Source organism: Mercenaria mercenaria, chromosome 4 (genome assembly GCF_021730395.1).
Source record: "Mercenaria mercenaria strain notata chromosome 4, MADL_Memer_1, whole genome shotgun sequence".
NCBI lineage: Eukaryota > Metazoa > Mollusca > Bivalvia > Venerida > Veneridae > Mercenaria > Mercenaria mercenaria.
This window is the reverse complement of record NC_069364.1, coordinates 91,557,343-91,574,940: the sequence shown is the minus strand read 5'-3', so window position 1 is coordinate 91,574,940 and position 17,598 is coordinate 91,557,343. Positions and strand designations below refer to the sequence as shown.

General features: G+C 34.6%; 1 long non-coding RNA gene across 1 annotated transcript; it reads left to right on the top strand.

Moving 5' to 3' along the window:
* Positions 1-3,921: 3,921 nt before the first annotated feature.
* On the top strand, positions 3,922-9,412 carry LOC123563100 (uncharacterized). The gene is made up of 3 exons (XR_008370734.1): positions 3,922-4,723; positions 5,377-5,471; positions 6,798-9,412. It is a non-coding gene; the product is annotated as an uncharacterized LOC123563100 (long non-coding RNA).
* The last annotated feature ends 8,186 nt before the right edge of the window (positions 9,413-17,598 follow it).

Genomic DNA, 17,598 nt, shown 5'->3' with positions numbered 1-17,598 from the left:
ACACTTTGCTGTTAATCAGAAACACATGACACCCATGTATATACTAAGCAAAAAAGCCAACCTGCTATATGCTATTTTAATTTAATCAATATTACTGTAATATAAAAATCCATTTTAAATTAAAATATACCAAGTTAAAAGATATATCATGTCAGTCCATTGTTTATATTTAGACTTAGAATAGTTTGAACAACTATTTGTTCGACTGCAAGCTTCGTAAACATGATAATTAAAATTAAGTACTCGAAATTTATGTGTCAGTAGTATATTTTATATACTTTCAGTAGTCCTAAATTTATCTATCAGTCAATTTTATCATATAGCAATCTTGTAATACATATAATAACAGTAAAAATAATACAGTTGTATGTTCATATAGATGTGATTTATTCTGTTATGCATTAGTCCGATTCTGATAAATAACTGCGGAAACCCCTGTTAAAGCCAGTAAGAATTCTGATTTTGTTTATAATATCTATACTGAAACTCTAACGTTATACTATTTTTATTTCGCACGCACTAATATCTCATTTATTCCGCTTTTTACAAAAATGCAACCAATATATTTTGTCAGACACAGTGTAGCGTGGATGTTAAATTCACAAAACTATAAACTGTGTTTTTTGACATATAACAATCTGTTACATTCTAAGACTAATATTTCAGTGACATGTGGTTGCGACAATTTACATTTTGACCGTAACGATGACATGTGTTTGTGACATTGACCGCAGTACACAGTAAACGATATGTAACGCAAAATGCGATAAAGGCAATATTTTAAACAATCAGTCAAAAAACTTAAGCTAAACAATTGTATTCCAGCTATAATAATTCTAACATCTTTGACTCTAAAGCAAGACAGAGACTCTTATCAGCTAACCGAACATAATTCGGGCATTTTGGACAGAGTGGCTAAAATGCATTTTTAGTCATCTTTAAATGCAAATGGAAGCAAAATGCTATTGAATTACTTTAGATATTTTTGCATTATCATTCTCTTTGTTTGTTATACTTTCACGTCATAACAGTGATAAAATTTGTTTCAGAGGAGAAACAGTGTTAAATGTCCTTTAAAGTTAGCGGAAGACGTGGTTTGCTCGCATTTTATATAGGTTACATAGGGAAATACTATGGTTGATATCAAATGAAATTGGAAGCAAGAAAAATTACACAAATGGAAAGATTAGAAAATGAATTTTATGGTAGGAACAGTGATACATTTAAATATCAAAGCAGGAAATAAGAATGGTCAAAACAAAATTTAATCCTTCTTTATTTCAATGTAAATGACAGGTCTGTTTGATATCAGAAAGTCTCTGCGGATAGCTTGATAAGACGCCTAAATAGTAAAAAGTTGGGTATGAGTTAGTTATACACGGCAGAAAATAACAAACACCAGATATAACAGGTAAATCACTTAGATATGTTTTATTTAATCAGAAATATTAGTTATATAAACGTAAGTATGACATAAATTAACAAATACAATTTATGGTAAACGAAAAACAAATCAATCGTTATAAATAACAGCAATAAAAGCGCTGAAACAGTAAATCTGAACTAGTAAATATATGTAACACATTTTGCGGACAAGTGACAACAAACCGATGACATTTTGTCAGAAATATATCTTAAGGCCAGTTACAGTGTTCAAATAACACATACCTCATTTTCAGGTTCAATATTTACATAGCAAACTTAATTCGTGGTTTCGGATACATTTGTGTAATGCCAGGTTTTTTTTACATGTTTTGACAACGATCTATTTAAGTATCTTTTTCATAGAACACTTTTATATATATATATATTACAAAATGGCAAAACGTGAAGGTTTCGGTAACCCGAAAAATTTAAGCGAAAAACTGAAAAAATATAAGGCTGCTTTACACTATCCGCATTATATCAGAAAGCATCTTTTAAAGGCAGAAACTGTATTAAGTTCAAAGCCGTTTTCGGTTTTTTATGGAACAGTAGAATCAGTAGAATCATTGGTCCATAACACAATTGAAACCGGTTATTCTAAAAAAATGATAACCACATACTAATAATAGAAAAAACGTTTCAGGAACCAAAAAAAAACAGACCTAATTGAGACCAACAATGACACTAATATTGTAAAATAACCTCTCGCTCCTTCATTATAAAATCGAGGGAGACAATCTACAAATAATGTACATTTAAAGCGTCTGAACCCCAAATCCTTTGGCAAATTGTTACTTTCAATAAAATCAATGTTAAGTTATATATCCTTTTTGTGTCAGAGCTATTTATAAAAAACTAAAATAAAATAAAAAAGATATTTTTACCCTTGACTTGATTCGAACTAGGAAAAGTGCTGTAACAAAATTTTGGCCTCACGTTTAATGTACTGAACTGCAGAGTCATGTACTTTTATTATCTGTCTAATGAAGTTTAGAACAGATAAACGCCAAAGCTTATAATTGTTTTAACCGATTACTATTTCCGAGCAATCGTTTATTTTTATCAAATTAACCCCAGTTTCAAAAGGACATAAAGCAATATTTTCTTTGACTTTTGCTTCTCGTGAAAAAATGGACATCAAGAAAGAGCATGTTATATACCAGTCTAGTTGATGAAATACGTTAAACTTTAATAATGCATGTGTAATTTCGTGTAAAAGAGTGCCTATACAATGCTTAACGCAAAAATGATTTCCTACATAAATATAAATATCCGTCGGAATCATGTGTCCATAATTATCTCTACGAAATCTTGTTTTTCCAAAGCACGTATCCGACTTATTATCCACTAGATGAATGTTTAAATCTTTGAAAGGCAATTTTCTATTTCCAATTATCCATTGTAAATGTGAAATCATTTCTGTTGCTAGATTTTTAACTTTATGAGTTGAAAAATCAAGTCGTTCTTAAAATCCATATGGACTGTGTTTTAATTTACAAATAAACACTTCCACATAGATATCTTCCGTTTTTCTTAAACGAAGTTTCTTTGGAAGAATCGTTTTTGAATTACCGCAAATTAATGTAAAATTCACATTTTTTAGTTTATGTACACCATGTCCACTATTTACTAAATACGTTAATATATCATGCAATCGGATAAAAAACATTATCGCATTGCTATAGCTAAAACGCAAAATTTTTTCTACAAACATTTTTCACTGTGACAACATACAATGTTCTAATGAAGTGTGTATAATGTAAAGGCCTGTCATTATTACAATGTTAACGTTAAAAAGGGAGGCAATAGGTATAATTTACCAAAACGATAAAGCACGAGTGATTTCCCTTTTAAATAACAAACATTGAAAATAAGTGTATCAGTGCCTCTTTTTTGGTTTTTACCGGTTTAAACCAGAGAAAACTAGAATCTTATTTTGGCGTGTATATAAGAACGCAAATACGTTAGTTAAGGTATCCGATCCATAAATAGCGCATATCACTTCGGCAGATATCGGACGATGTCGGTATTTTCCGGAATTTTCATTCAGGAACTTAGTTTTATTTTATTTTTTACATTTTTGAATATCATTTAATAAAACCATTAACAAAAAGACAAATACATAAAGAATTTTTACCAATAGTTCTCTATTATAAAAAAATTACGGAGTTCTCGTCTACTCTCTTACAACGAGATCCAATGGCGGCGCCCATGAAAAAACATTGCGAATGCCGATTTAAAAGAAATAAACAATGATAAACGTTTCACATTAGAATTAACAGTCTATCGAGTGATCATATGGTACGATGGGCGCCAAAAAATTATCATCTATTGTGCTAACAAGACCTGCCGGCTCTGAATATGCTGTGAATAGCCCAAAACATCCGGGTTGACGTCATTTCGACATGTACAATGATCAGATGATATAGAAAAAGTAGGCATCGAAAACAACGATTGTCCACAAAACGCTTGATTTAGGTAGGTGTTTTATTATTTGCTTGTAAAAAATCAATGGAAGAAATTTTTATGAGATTATTTATAAATTCATAAACATTTCTACAGGTATATAATCGAAGTGCATGTCAAATGGTACAGTACCACAAAACAGGCAATGTTCCCAAAGGCAGTTGCTAGGGGTCCGGTAACCGGACTTCTAGACCTGGAATCTAGAGGTCCGGTAATCAATATGAATGCTGAGAATGGTATTTACAAAGAGGATTTCAGAAGTTTGCTCTCGTATTTTACTTGTCATTTTAAATGCTTTGTAAGTGACAGGAAACAGAAGTATTTATAATTCTTTAGTCCTTGAAAAAATGGATCGCAAGTTCGATAAATTATAAATAGGAATTTGTACGCTGTACATAATCGGAGGCATTTATCAGATAAATATATTTAGACTCCAGTGGACTCCAGGTCTTGAGGTCCGTTTACCGGATCCCTAGCCACTTCCTTTCCCCAAAGGCCAAACCAAAAATTTCAGATGCACTGCAGCACGAAGTCGTAAGCATATTATTTTGATGAAAAAAGATCTTAAAATAGGATTTGATAAAATATATGAATTGTGTTGAATATAGTAATTGATAATTCTTCAAATTTGAATGTAATTTAAACTACTAGCTGGGACTGTTACAAGTACTGTTTATGTATTGATATTGAAAATTAATACAAGCTACATGTTATATGTACAAAGCTGTTACTGCATTGGTTATAGCCCTTTGGCATCTGTGCGCCATTTGTAAGCATCAATGTTAAATAAATAAGTTGTATTTGTGAAAAGAGTTATTTTAGACCTCAAAAGGTTTGTTATTGGTTTAATTTGATAGATTGAGGTACATCTTATCTATGCTTTATGATATGTCTGCGTTTATATTAATGTTTGTTATGTTTTGAAAAAGATGGAATGCTTCTGTAATATGTTTTCGCTACTCAATGAAAATTTATGATGTCAATAAATTTAGAATAATTTATATCTGAACAAGTTTTCTTGAACCGAGGATTTGTTAAGTTCGTTTCAGTTTTGACACAGAAGTGTGAATTACATACAGTCTTGGTATATTCTCTAGTATAACATGTATAACATTTGCATTGACTTTCATATTTTTTGTGCTACTGTTACAACCTTGATGATTCTTATTAGGCTATTATTAAAAATCATTTGTTTGTGGTAACATGACCTACCTGTGAAAATCGCTGTTACCCAACTTTTTTTCCTGGACATTCGGATGAAATGTTTTTCTCTATATGATTATATACAAAAAAAAAAATCCCTACCAACCGACTCGCACAAAAAACTTTGGATTGTGTTACGCGAGTCTCTGATGTTTTCTTTAGTGCTGGTAAACTCTTGTCTTACACCCTGGATGTAAGATGACAATTGTCCTGTCATATGTATAACGAATTATGTCTAGATATAATGTACATATTTTAAAAACATTCCTAATTTTTTTGCAGCAATGGTCTGTGTTGATGCTATTTTCTCTGAAAGCAAACTGTCTGTAATCTGCAGCCATTCAGCTACTGTTCCAGAAATTTGAAGGCGTAAAAAGGTAGCTTTTATTTCTCATTTTGCCTTTATTAGGTTCATACAGAAGAGAGAAATTTGCTAAGTTTAAAATTAACTTTAGATAAATTGTGAAGAGCCGGAGTTGTGACTTTAATTCATAGTGATTTATATTTGAGCCGCGCCATGAGAAAACCAACATAGTGGGTTTGCGACCAGCATGGATCCAGACCAGCCTGCCTGTTTGCTTTCAAAGCCTATTGCAAATAGAGAAACTGTTAGCGAACAGCACGGATCCTGACCAGACTGCGCGGATGCGCAGGCTGGTCTAGATCCATGCTGGTCGCAAACCCACACCATGTTCATTGTCGGTTTTCTCATAGCGCGGCTCATTTTGTTATTTGTGGTGTGATATGCCAAAGACATATATGACTTCAGTCTTCATTTTATGATCATGTATATGAGGAAGTTTTCTTTCACATAAAATGTGCTGTTGTCATTTTGCACATGTCCAGCTGATATATAGATGTAAGTCATATACCTTCAAGCTGTGTATTGTTGAAAATGTGATTAAAACTTCTGTCTCACCCAACAGTTTAGTGTATTGTTGTTAAAAAAACATGTTTACACTTGGCCTGGTCCTTCATTGCATGTCATACATCTTGATGAGGTCACTTTTATTTATGTACACCCCATTGTCATTGGTCAATGAGGTATATAGTGTCAACACTGTTTGAACTGTCTGCCCATCAGTCCCACATTCTGGTGTACATTCTGGTGTACCATTTCCATCCAATTAAAATGAATCATGTATACTTCATCAACATGAAATGAACATTAGCATATTATCAGAACAGATAATTATTTTTTTAATTATTCCCCATTTGACTTGACAATATTACATAGATCTGTACAACAGCTTCCATATTCAAATGAAAATTGGTATAATATATCATGAAGCAAACATAATCATAGTGTCAGATTATTATTTTTTGAGTTATGCCCCTTTTTATTATATCACATCTGTACATTGTGTCCTCTGCTTCTACTAGTACTACATATTTCATGTAATTCAAATGAAACTTTGAATACATCATCAGTATGAAGTGGACATGTGCTTATTGTCTGACCCTATTTTTAGTTAAGTCCCTTTTTGGGACTTAACATTATTACAGCTATATCAGTTCATAACTTTCAGTTTTCATTAAATTCAGAGTTATGCCCTTTTGAACTTTTTTAATTCATTTTATAAGCACTCTGAAGGGGCATAAGTCATACAATATGACATCATTCCTGCTTTTAGTATTTAAAATTAACTCAATTTTATAATATTCCTACTTGATCTTAATGTTGATAATTAGTCTCATTTCAGTGAGCTGCCATTACCACAGTACCTCAGATATGTAGGAACCATGACATTCGGGCATTTCTGTTCTGTTGAAATAATACTTGAGCTGGAACCATGACATGAAAGAAGACCTTAGGAAATATATGCAAGTGGAGATTGAGACATTAAATTTGAAAAACGAAAAGACTTATGAAGCAAATAGCAAGTTCTGAATGCTTCAAACTAACTGTTAGTAGACTTTGGATAATTTACTGCAAACGTAGTGCAAAAAAGACTCAGATACAAATGTATCATAACAATGCTTACACGCCAAACTTCCAGGGCATCTATACAGGAGAATTCAGTTCAAAGTCCAGGAGATTTCAGAATTTACATTGTACCTAGTTTAATAGTATAATTAAAAAGATAGTTCTGAATTCTTTTTGGTAAATATGATTCATTTTTAAATCTACAAGGTATTGTCATCATTTTTTGATCTTTGTCAGCTTTGGTCTTGGTTAACATTTTGGCTTATGTTCTTCTTTTCTTCGAAATTATAAGAAATACAGCTTTGAAACTTAGTTCACCTGTTTATCATTAGATAGCCAAGAGTCATAATTCCCACTTCTGTCACGTTTTGGCAGAATTATGACCCCTTGTGTACCTAGAAAATTGGAATTTCTTGAACATAACTCTGTCAACTATTTTGGCTGAATTATGCCCTTTTTTGGACTTGGAAATGGTGAAGTTTTCGTACAAGTCAACGTTGTGTCAAAATTGTTTGACATGTGGCTTTGAAACTTTGAGCACTTGCTTATCATCATGATCTCCATTTGCAGACAAGAGTACATAACTCTGTCAACTATTCTGCCAGAATTATGACCCTTTTTGGACTTGAAAATCAGTTAAATTTTTCATACCAGTCTATATTTTGCCTAACCTGTTTGTCAAATGGCTTTGAAACTTTTACCACTTGTTTACCATCATAATATATGTATGTAGACAAGACTACATACGGTAACTAGGACAAGGACTTTAGCTCAGTTATGGCCCTTTTGTGAGAAAGAAATTAGTTAAGTTTCACATGCGATTCCATATTTTGTCTAAACTGTTTGATATATGGCTTTGAAACATTGAACAGTCTTGCTTACCATCATGATCACATATTGCCATATATTGCAAGACTTATCCAAATCCACAAAAACAGGTACATTGTTTGTCTAATTTATTTTTCATCTTTTGTCTGCAAATCTCTGGTAATATTTTGACCCCATACTTCCATCAATTTTTCGAATAGTCAAGTGCGCTGTCAACAGACAGCTCCTGTTTGTGAATACTATAAGATCTATTTGCTTTAAAACTTTGTACATTTCTTTACTATCAGTAAGTGAGTAAGAAGGTCAAGAACCATTTATAACACTTTCTATTGCATATTGTTAAACGTCAATCAATTACAGGCAAGGGTAGACACCCGCAGGCGTTTCTGTGGTTCATACTAATTTTGACATATTTTAATGAATGTCTGGGGTAATTTTGACTAAAAGAGGTTGCTTAAGTATTATGATAGCATGGTTTTTGATTACTTTAGATTCTGACATTTGAAAGCAGTATGGGTAAAAAAAGAACATGTCAGTAATGTAAATGCTATAATCTTTTTACTGAGGTCTGAAAAACAAAAAGGAAAAATATACTTATTTTGGGCCAATTTTCTCTAGTTTGGATTGATAAGTTTTCATTGAAAACAGCTGTAATAGAACTAAGGTCATTTTATTTGTAACATTTATTGTAAACTACACTACTTTCAAGTCATAATTTGTAATGAATCACAAAATTTTGAAGTAACAAATTTATATTCAATTCCTTTTGATTTTGCATTATTTTTGCTGGTGGGTGGGGTAAGTCTATTTATATAGTGTTTTTTTTCTCTAAAATGCAGAATTGTATGTTGTTTTTCTAATGGCTTTTACTTGCAAATATTTTATACTACCATATTTATAATCTTGAAACATGTAACTGATGGAACATACTGTTTTCAACTTAACAATATGTTATGTTGTTTTATGTACCTGCAAATATTAGTTATTCGAAAAGCGAAGTTGACAGCTAAAGTTATTGCATTTTATATTTAAAAAAGGTATATTAATACTATGTATTGCATCAAACATCTGATAAGATGTTGTTTTGTCTGTTGAAGTAAGCAGTTGTATTACTTAAATGTTTAAATAGAAAAACAGCCAAAAATATGCAACATATTAGATTAATTTTGGTGCTAACTTCAGCTTTATTAGACATTTTTGATATTGGTTACCTTGATATAGTCTGTCTCGTAAAATTTTAAAATGCATGGTGACCTATTCTTTTTAATATTTATTTCATCTATATATACAGCTATCTTAATTTTTGAAAAGTTTCAGGAAAGTAAAGAATGTAGAAAGGTCTGTAACTCTTCTTCAAATAATCTGGATTCATAATGGTTTCAGTGATTTATGTATAGATTTTACGAGACAAGATTTAGATTTTTGTCATTTATCTGCAGATAACTTCGATTAAAATTCAAATGTTTGTATTATTTTTCAATAATATAGTGTTTTGTAGGTCATATAACTATTTGGAATGGAAATCACTTGAAATATTAGCAAAATAAAATTTTGAAATATAAACTTTGGCTATTTTTAATTTATTTATGTCACATTTTCATGTAAAGGAAAGAATTGAGTTATCTCCCCAGTTGAGTTATGCTCCTTAATATTTGCATTTTTCAAACTGCCAAATGGTAAACTTTCATAAAACTGCCAAAAAGGATAACGTAACCAGGCATATAATTAAAGCCATTTATGGATCGGATACCTTAATTAAATCATTCTAACTTTAGAATTCATATCGACAACATGGAAAATATAGCAGCAACGTTTGAGATGATGGCGAAAACGTTTAGTATTTCTTCAAAGAAGCGAATGAATTTGCAAAAATGGCTGAAAAGCAAAAAAAGTAGTATATACATTTGTGACGTCATCATTTGGCGCTAAATTCAAAATTTACGTCTTAAATTTTTGCAAATACTATATCTTCCTTACTAATGAAACCATATTAATAATCTTGGTGTCAAACGTAAGCGCTTGACAAGAACTAACCATTACAGGTATCCGACTGGAAATGAAATCACTCATGCGTAAAATATCGAGTATCTCCTTAATTACTCAACCGAATATACCCGTGTTTGGTATCGTACGAAATGGTTTGACAACGTCTATCAGCTCGCGGTGTTAAAACTAAAGTGAAATCCTCATGAGTAAAATATAACTTTTATCTCTCATAGCTCAACTGACTTTATTTTAAACTCTCGGTAAATTCATGATTGGTAACGTTCTTTAATAATACTCGTTGTAACACGTATACTTACTATATGCCGACTGAATAATATGCTCCTTTCTGACTGGTTAATCAAAACGTAACACGAATGTCTAATTCTGATTGGGTATTCAATCTACTTAATCGCCGAAATTGGTCCGTTGGGGATTAAACGGACGTTTGCTCTACAAGATGAAAACTGTACTGTCTTCTCACGCTGTGGAAAAGCACTTAGATACTAGCAATCTCGACGCTTCTGTGTTTTTTAACAGGGACATAATGAATGAATCTATTCAGAAATGTTTGGATGAACCTGATAAAGTGACAACAGTGTGGCAAACGTTTTGAACTAACAAAACGGTTGGATTATGATATTGGAATTCGGGAATACACGGATGAGCCAACTCACAAGATAAAAGTTGTGTACACAAAAACAAAGAAGGTACTTTTTGTCATTACGGTCTATCCAATTGCCTGATTTTATTGTCAGCACCTGTTTGAACTTGTCATTTTATAAATAGATATGACATCTGTTTCTAAAGATATCCACCAATGAATGAACGGAATACCTATAGATAGACAACCAATCAAATACTCGTATTTATGGACCAATCAAATGCGAGCTCATTGTATATAATACGCTTGAATATTTCTTCCCGTCATTAGAGTTATGATACTCGAACAAGAAACATGGCAACTTCCAGATGTTATTTCGCTCTGGGAAATGATCGTTATGTGCAGGTGAACGAGTGGAAAGGAGATATGAGAGTCGATATTAGGGAGTGGCAAGGCGAAAAACCAACGAAGAAAGGTATCAGTTTAACGTTAATGCGATGGAAGAATTTTGTAGACCAACTAACCTATGCGGATAAGACGTTGCAAGATAAGCAGTCCTACTGGAGTCACCTTGGAGGTAATGTTCATTGTAACATTACAAAAAACAGCGTGTGCGTGGACATAACGCTTTATTGGAAGCCAGAAAATGAAGTGGTACCGACAAAGAAAGGCATATGTTTACGACCGAAAGAAATGTCTGTTTGAAAGACGTTGTGTCACAGATAGGAACATCACTCCCTGAATTATACGCGATGGTACCCTGTTATTTACAAAGTGATCACATGAATTAGTTAGGCGCGCTTCAGTGCACGGAATGTAATCCAAATGAATGTGGGAGTTACTGAGGCCATATTCTAAAAATAACAATGATGTATGATGTCTAAAAATAGCACCCAATGGGACAAAAGGTCTAAAAATAGATACCAATCAGAAATGGGTTTAAACGTATATAAAAGAATGTACTAGAAATCTGTATCATTAACAAAATGAACGTTTCAGACTGCACACCAATGAACCTTAACATGGAATATTACGAAAACAGACTGAAGACGTTCGAAACATACCCGAAACAAATGCTTCCAAATAAGTATGAGCTGGCAAGTGGCGGACTGTTTTACAACGGAAAATCGGACGTATGCGATTGTTTTCGATGTCACGTGAAGTTGAGCGCTTGGGAAAGAGCGGACTGTGCATTGAGGGAACACTTTAAATGGTCTCCAAACTGCGAATACATAAGAATAGTGGGAGCCCCTCAACAAATATAGTATAGCGGCTTTGGAACAATAACAGCAACGAGACCATCTGGTGGGTTTGGAGCGTTCAGTTCAACTACTACGGGGGCAAATTTGTTTGTCAATAATAGATGCAGTACAAATAACCTAACAAACTTATAAAAACAAGATATGTTTGCTTTTGTATATATGACGGTGACATTAATAAATGGCTGGATTAGGCAGTATCAGTTTAGACGAGAATATCGCGAAGCTACAGAACATTTACTCGATATTTTGGAACAGTATTTAGAAAACTCTAAAACAACACCTGCTTTGTATTCTACTGTATTGTAATTTGTAAATAACCACTTTGTAAGAATATGTTATACATTTGTACGAATATACTTGTTATATGTTATCAATAAAAAATGTCTAACTGGAAGCAGTATTTGTCGTCTTTGTATTTTGACCCAAATTGTCCCGTTAGTTTTGCTAGAGTTGAAAAAGTGTACCAATATATCAAATCTCAGGGTAAAATAAAATCGGGAGGCCCAGAATAAGGAAATGGCTTCAAAGTCAACAGTCTTATTCCTTGACTAGAGGGACCAGACGTCAATTTCCTCGATCTCGCGTGATTGTTCAAGGCATTGACAGCCAATGGGATATAGATCTGACGGACATGGTTGACTTATCCGAACAAAATGAAGGCTACAAATACGTGTTAGTGTCTATAGACATTTTCTCCCGTTTCGCTTTTTGTCAACCCATCAAAAGTAAAAAAGGTACGGAAATAGTGAACGCGCTAGAGCGAAAACTATCAGGACCGAGAAAACCTAATACGGTGAGAACCGACAAGGGTATGGAATTTAGAAGCAAGGAGGTCAATAAGTATCTTCAACATGAAGGAATTCATCATTTCTACGCCCTAAACACCGAGACAAAGGCTAACTATGCGAAAATACTAATCAAAAATCTGAAGAAAAGACTATTCAGGTACATATTAAAAAAGAGAACACAACGATACATTAATATCCTGGAAAAAATAGTACAAGGATATAACCGCACAATTCATAGGAGTCTAGGAAAGAGACCCATAGACATAACGAAAGAGAATGAAGGAGAGAGTAGGCTTCAGCAATATTTACTCAGAACCAAAGGGGGTAAAACAAAACTAATGAAAAAAAAACTACAAGTTCAAAATAGGTCAAACGGTACGCGCATCTCTCGTGAAAAGTGTGTTCGATAGGGAATACTCACAAAAGTGGACGGGTGAAATATTTAAGATTAAAACGCGTTTCAAAAGAGAAGGTGTACCTGTGTATACTCTGGCTGACTGGGATAATGACGACCAGGTAGACGGGACATTTTATGAACAGGAATTGCAAGCGGTCAACGTGGACGAGACGACAGAGTACCATATTGAAAGAAATACTAAAGAAAAGAGTTCGAAAGAAACAAAGAGAAGTACTTGTAAGGTGGTTACACTGGCCAATGAAATACGATAGTTGGATACCCGAAAAAGACGTGACGCAGTACTCCTACACCACGTGATCTGACTTGCATTTATATGACAGATAAGAGTCTATTTATCTTCATTTATAGACGGGCGATTGGAGAGTCAACACCATGATTATCACCAACGTTGTGTTCAGTACCCATCTGGACTGTGCTATTGACTTGAGGCGCTTGTGTTATCGTATATCAAACGCTCGTTACGATCCTAGAACATTTCCAGGACTGATCAGGCAACACAAGACCATAGGAAGAAATTGCTTAGTCTTCTCCAACGGCGTTATCAACTGTAATGGAAAAGCGACCAGTATTCAGGAGGGGCGTCAAAGACTACGACGTTATGCCAGACAAATACAGCGATTAGGGTACACAGTGTGTCTGAAAAATAACAAATGCCTAACAGTGTCAGCCAGTCACAGCTTAAGTACCGCCCTAGACTTAAATCAGTTGGTAAAAAAAAGACAGATCGTGTATGAACCTGAACTATTTTCAGCGGTGAATTTAAAAAATGATGGAGTCAATTTTTGTTGTTTTCACAAAGGTAAAGTGGTCATAACTGGAATCAAAGATCTCACTCAACTAGATGATGTAGTCTACCCAGTCTTAATTGAACTGGAACTCTACACGCGTAAGAAGGAATGAGAGTAAAGAAACCAATAAACAAACATGAATCTCAAGTGTACCTTAAACTCAACTATCTTCTCCAACTGAAAGATGCTACTGTAGCAGTTAGAAAAAACATGATCATCAATATGACGTCGAGTCAAATGCAGGCTATAGCTCAAGTGGCCAAAAGAGTGGCAATGGAACGATTAATCCAGCAAGAAGATATGTCCAGCTACTTGAAAGGAAAAGACTTTTGCTACGGTCTCTGACTTCTGGAAACGTAAAATTAACTAGAAAGAAAACATTGTTAAGACGCCATCACTCACTTATATCCGTATTGTTGAGAGCTCCCCATCTTTTTGACACTATTCTGGACGAAGTCAGGACGAACAGAGAAGCGTAAGAATCCAAATATCAAACGAATGCGAATGAAAACATGACCGACTTTTACCTTTACCTTAGCAGTAACGACTCGCAAATCATACGTAAGAACAACAATCCCTCAGATTTTTACATTCAGTTTCCCAAGTCATACGCTTTAGAGGATCGTTGGACCTGCGCTGTGACTGAAGTTACTCTTACCTGCGATTTTACGCCGAGAAGTAAAAAAGACTGTATTTATGCTGCGATACTGTACAAGAGTCTTACGTTAGAGACACTTTGTTGCCCGTTCTAAGGAACATAGAAATAGAAACCAGATACAAGAAACTTAAATTTATAGAATATAGTCGTCCGGTGTATCTGCCTGTGACTGCGAATTACTTTAATTCGGTGAGATTGTATTTGAAAGACCAAGACTTACAACCTGTGGAATTTAAAGCAAACGATCTTCACTGCGTTTTGCATTTTAAAAAGGTATGGGCTCCATAGAAGTGTACGATTATAAACAAGAAAAAGGGGTACCGGATAAACCGGACCCGGAAAAATGGATCCAACATTTCAAAGACCTGAGGGACGGATACGTACGGCCTGATCATATGGGCCGTTACATCGTGGGTAGCGGTGCTCATCTTAGGAAATGACCGAAATGAAAAAGCACCCAACAGTACAACTGGTATCTCCCGTAGCACAAGCGACCGAAATCGTAAAGTCAGAAGTAAAACGTAAGAAGGAAGAAGACGGTGAAACTCGTAAGAAGGGCGGTGGAAACACAAATAAACGTAAGAATACGTCGCCAATAGCGTATACTAAACCAAAGAGACCAAACGAGTTGTCTTTGTTCATTTCACCCCCAGCAGCCACGTCAGTACAATCGAAAGAGTGGATCACTTACCGTCCAGTAAATCAAGTCACCACCTTATCGGCACTCGAATTTAACATACCCGGTCAGTCTTCAGCGTATTTGGATCTGAAAAGAAGCGTGTTGAACCTTCAACTGCAAATTGTGAAAGGCGATGGCGCCCCTGTTAGCGCTGACGAAATAATTGGTCCAATCAATTTACCATTTCACACCGTTTTCAGCCAGGTTGATGTATCTTTACAGCAGACCCCTTTGTCGCATACAGGAATCAATTATCCCTATAAAGCTTACATAGACACGATTTTACAGTCAAACCGAGACATACAGGAAAATCTGTTAACAAGTCAACTTTATTATAAAGATACCGGAAACGTTGGCACCAATGATGGTAAAACAGGAAATAATTACGGTTTGCTTTACAGATGTGCGCTATTTAAAAGTAGTCAAATTGTGGAAATGGAAGGACCATTACATATTGATTTGTTTCAACAACCCAAATTACTCATCAATGGAGTCGCAGTAGGCATTAAACTACATCTTAACCCTGACGCCTTCACATTAATCACTGACACCCCGTCTCCTGACTATCGCGTGAAAATAGCGGAAGCTCATTTCAAACTCTGTATTCAGCGGCTGAAAAGTGACGTACATTGTATTAGTAGCGCACGACAATCTCATTCAAGACATGTCAGCCATTTACCCTTACTTACGCACAGACATCAAGACAGCGTCCATTGCTTCGGGTCAATTTAGTTACAGCGCTGACGATATATTTCAAGGACTGGTTCCATGTAAATTGATAGTAGACCTCGTTCCTAGTGCGGCATTTAATGGCGATTACGCACACAACCCATTCAACTTCAAGCATTATAAGTTATAACTGTAGTTCCATCGGTCTATACGTCGACGGACAATCGGTACCTTCACAACCGATGCAACCAAATTATTCGGCGGATCAATACACGGAGTGTTACAGAACATTGACTCTGTTTAGGAACGACATTAACATTTCAAACAAAGATTATAAGAAGGGATATTGTCTGTACGCTATTGTTGTAGATCCTTACTACTTGTTTAGCACTAAAGGAAAGGGACATAGTCGACTAGAAATCAAATTTGGTGAGGCATTACCAGAGAGTGTGGCACTGATTATGTACGCCACCTTCCCAGAAGTACTCCATATCAACAGTGCCAGATTCATGATATAAGACAATAACAAAGATATACAATTCTTTGAATCATCATAGAAAAAAAATTGAAACAGTGTAGACAAAACTTAAAATTTAGATCACAGAAACAGTAATACAGATGACAAAAACTGAAACAGACCCTATGGAAAATTACATGTTAAAGTGCAAAAGCTGAAACGTAGATAACAGAAACTGAAATATAGATGACAAAACCTATAACACAGATGACAGAAACTGTATTGCGAATGACAGAAATTTAATTTTAAAACGTATTAATATCAATCGCTGTATCTAACTTAATACCCGTACGGTTCAGTGTCAAAATCTGCAATTTTTCTACGTTTTGTATACACCTCTTGATATTTTTGTTTTCTTCACGATTGACTATATTCCTTTTTCTCTTATCTCTACAAATTTTATGCGGATTTGTTACTGTAATGCTCGGACAACCTTTTGGATCGACAACAATGTCTTTCACACTTTCAAAATTGATTAACTCACTATTTTTATAATTTAAAGTAAAACCCCTAACCTTACACGTCTCTTTGCTTTTACTGGTTTTGTAAGCCTTATCTTTAGGGCCTCCAGACACATACTCTACAATGTACTCCCCTCCGTCCAGCTCATCGGTAAATTCTCCCAAGTAATCACCTAATGGAGGATCATACTGTCCCGGGCGACTTACATATATCACACTGTCTGTATCATAATAAAGTACCCTCCTATTGAGTTTTTCGAGCACACTGTAAAGTTTAAGTCTGGCCCAACAAGTTGTAAAAGTAGCTAAATAGATATTCGTTTTATTATCTTCAGGTTGACAGTCTTGTTTGAATTGCCATTCTACTTGTAACATGTCATTGGAAAGGATATGAAAATTGAGCGGTTGTTTCGTAGGATCGGAAAACAATTGGAAGAAAAGGTTTGCCTGCGTTTCGTGAAAGAACTCTGTCTGGCGCATATTGAGACGTTGACCAAACATACCCCAAAAGCTATTGAGATATAGTTTAGCCAGCGCTCTCAAACCCGGATTCTTCCTAATGTTTGACCGATCCAATGAAACACCCTCTTTCTCCATATATTGAGTTATGTAATTCATCATGTCTTGTTCATTTTGTATCCAGTCAGGGGAGCCGCTTGCCTCTTGCTTAAACTTTAAAAACGTGTTTATGTAATTGGCAAACAGTCCCCCTTCGCTGGTTTTAGGGTCATATTGAGTAGTTTCCTCCCAGTGGTATACTTCGTATATTTTCTTAATGGTATAACCTAGTCTTAAAGCGCTCTGAATCTCCGGAGTACACCACGTGCCAGTTAACGCTCTATCATCATCGGGACAATCACAAGGTTTTCAGTATCCGCGCAGGTTCTACATAAAGGAAATTTCAGTTTGCCATTTGACCTAT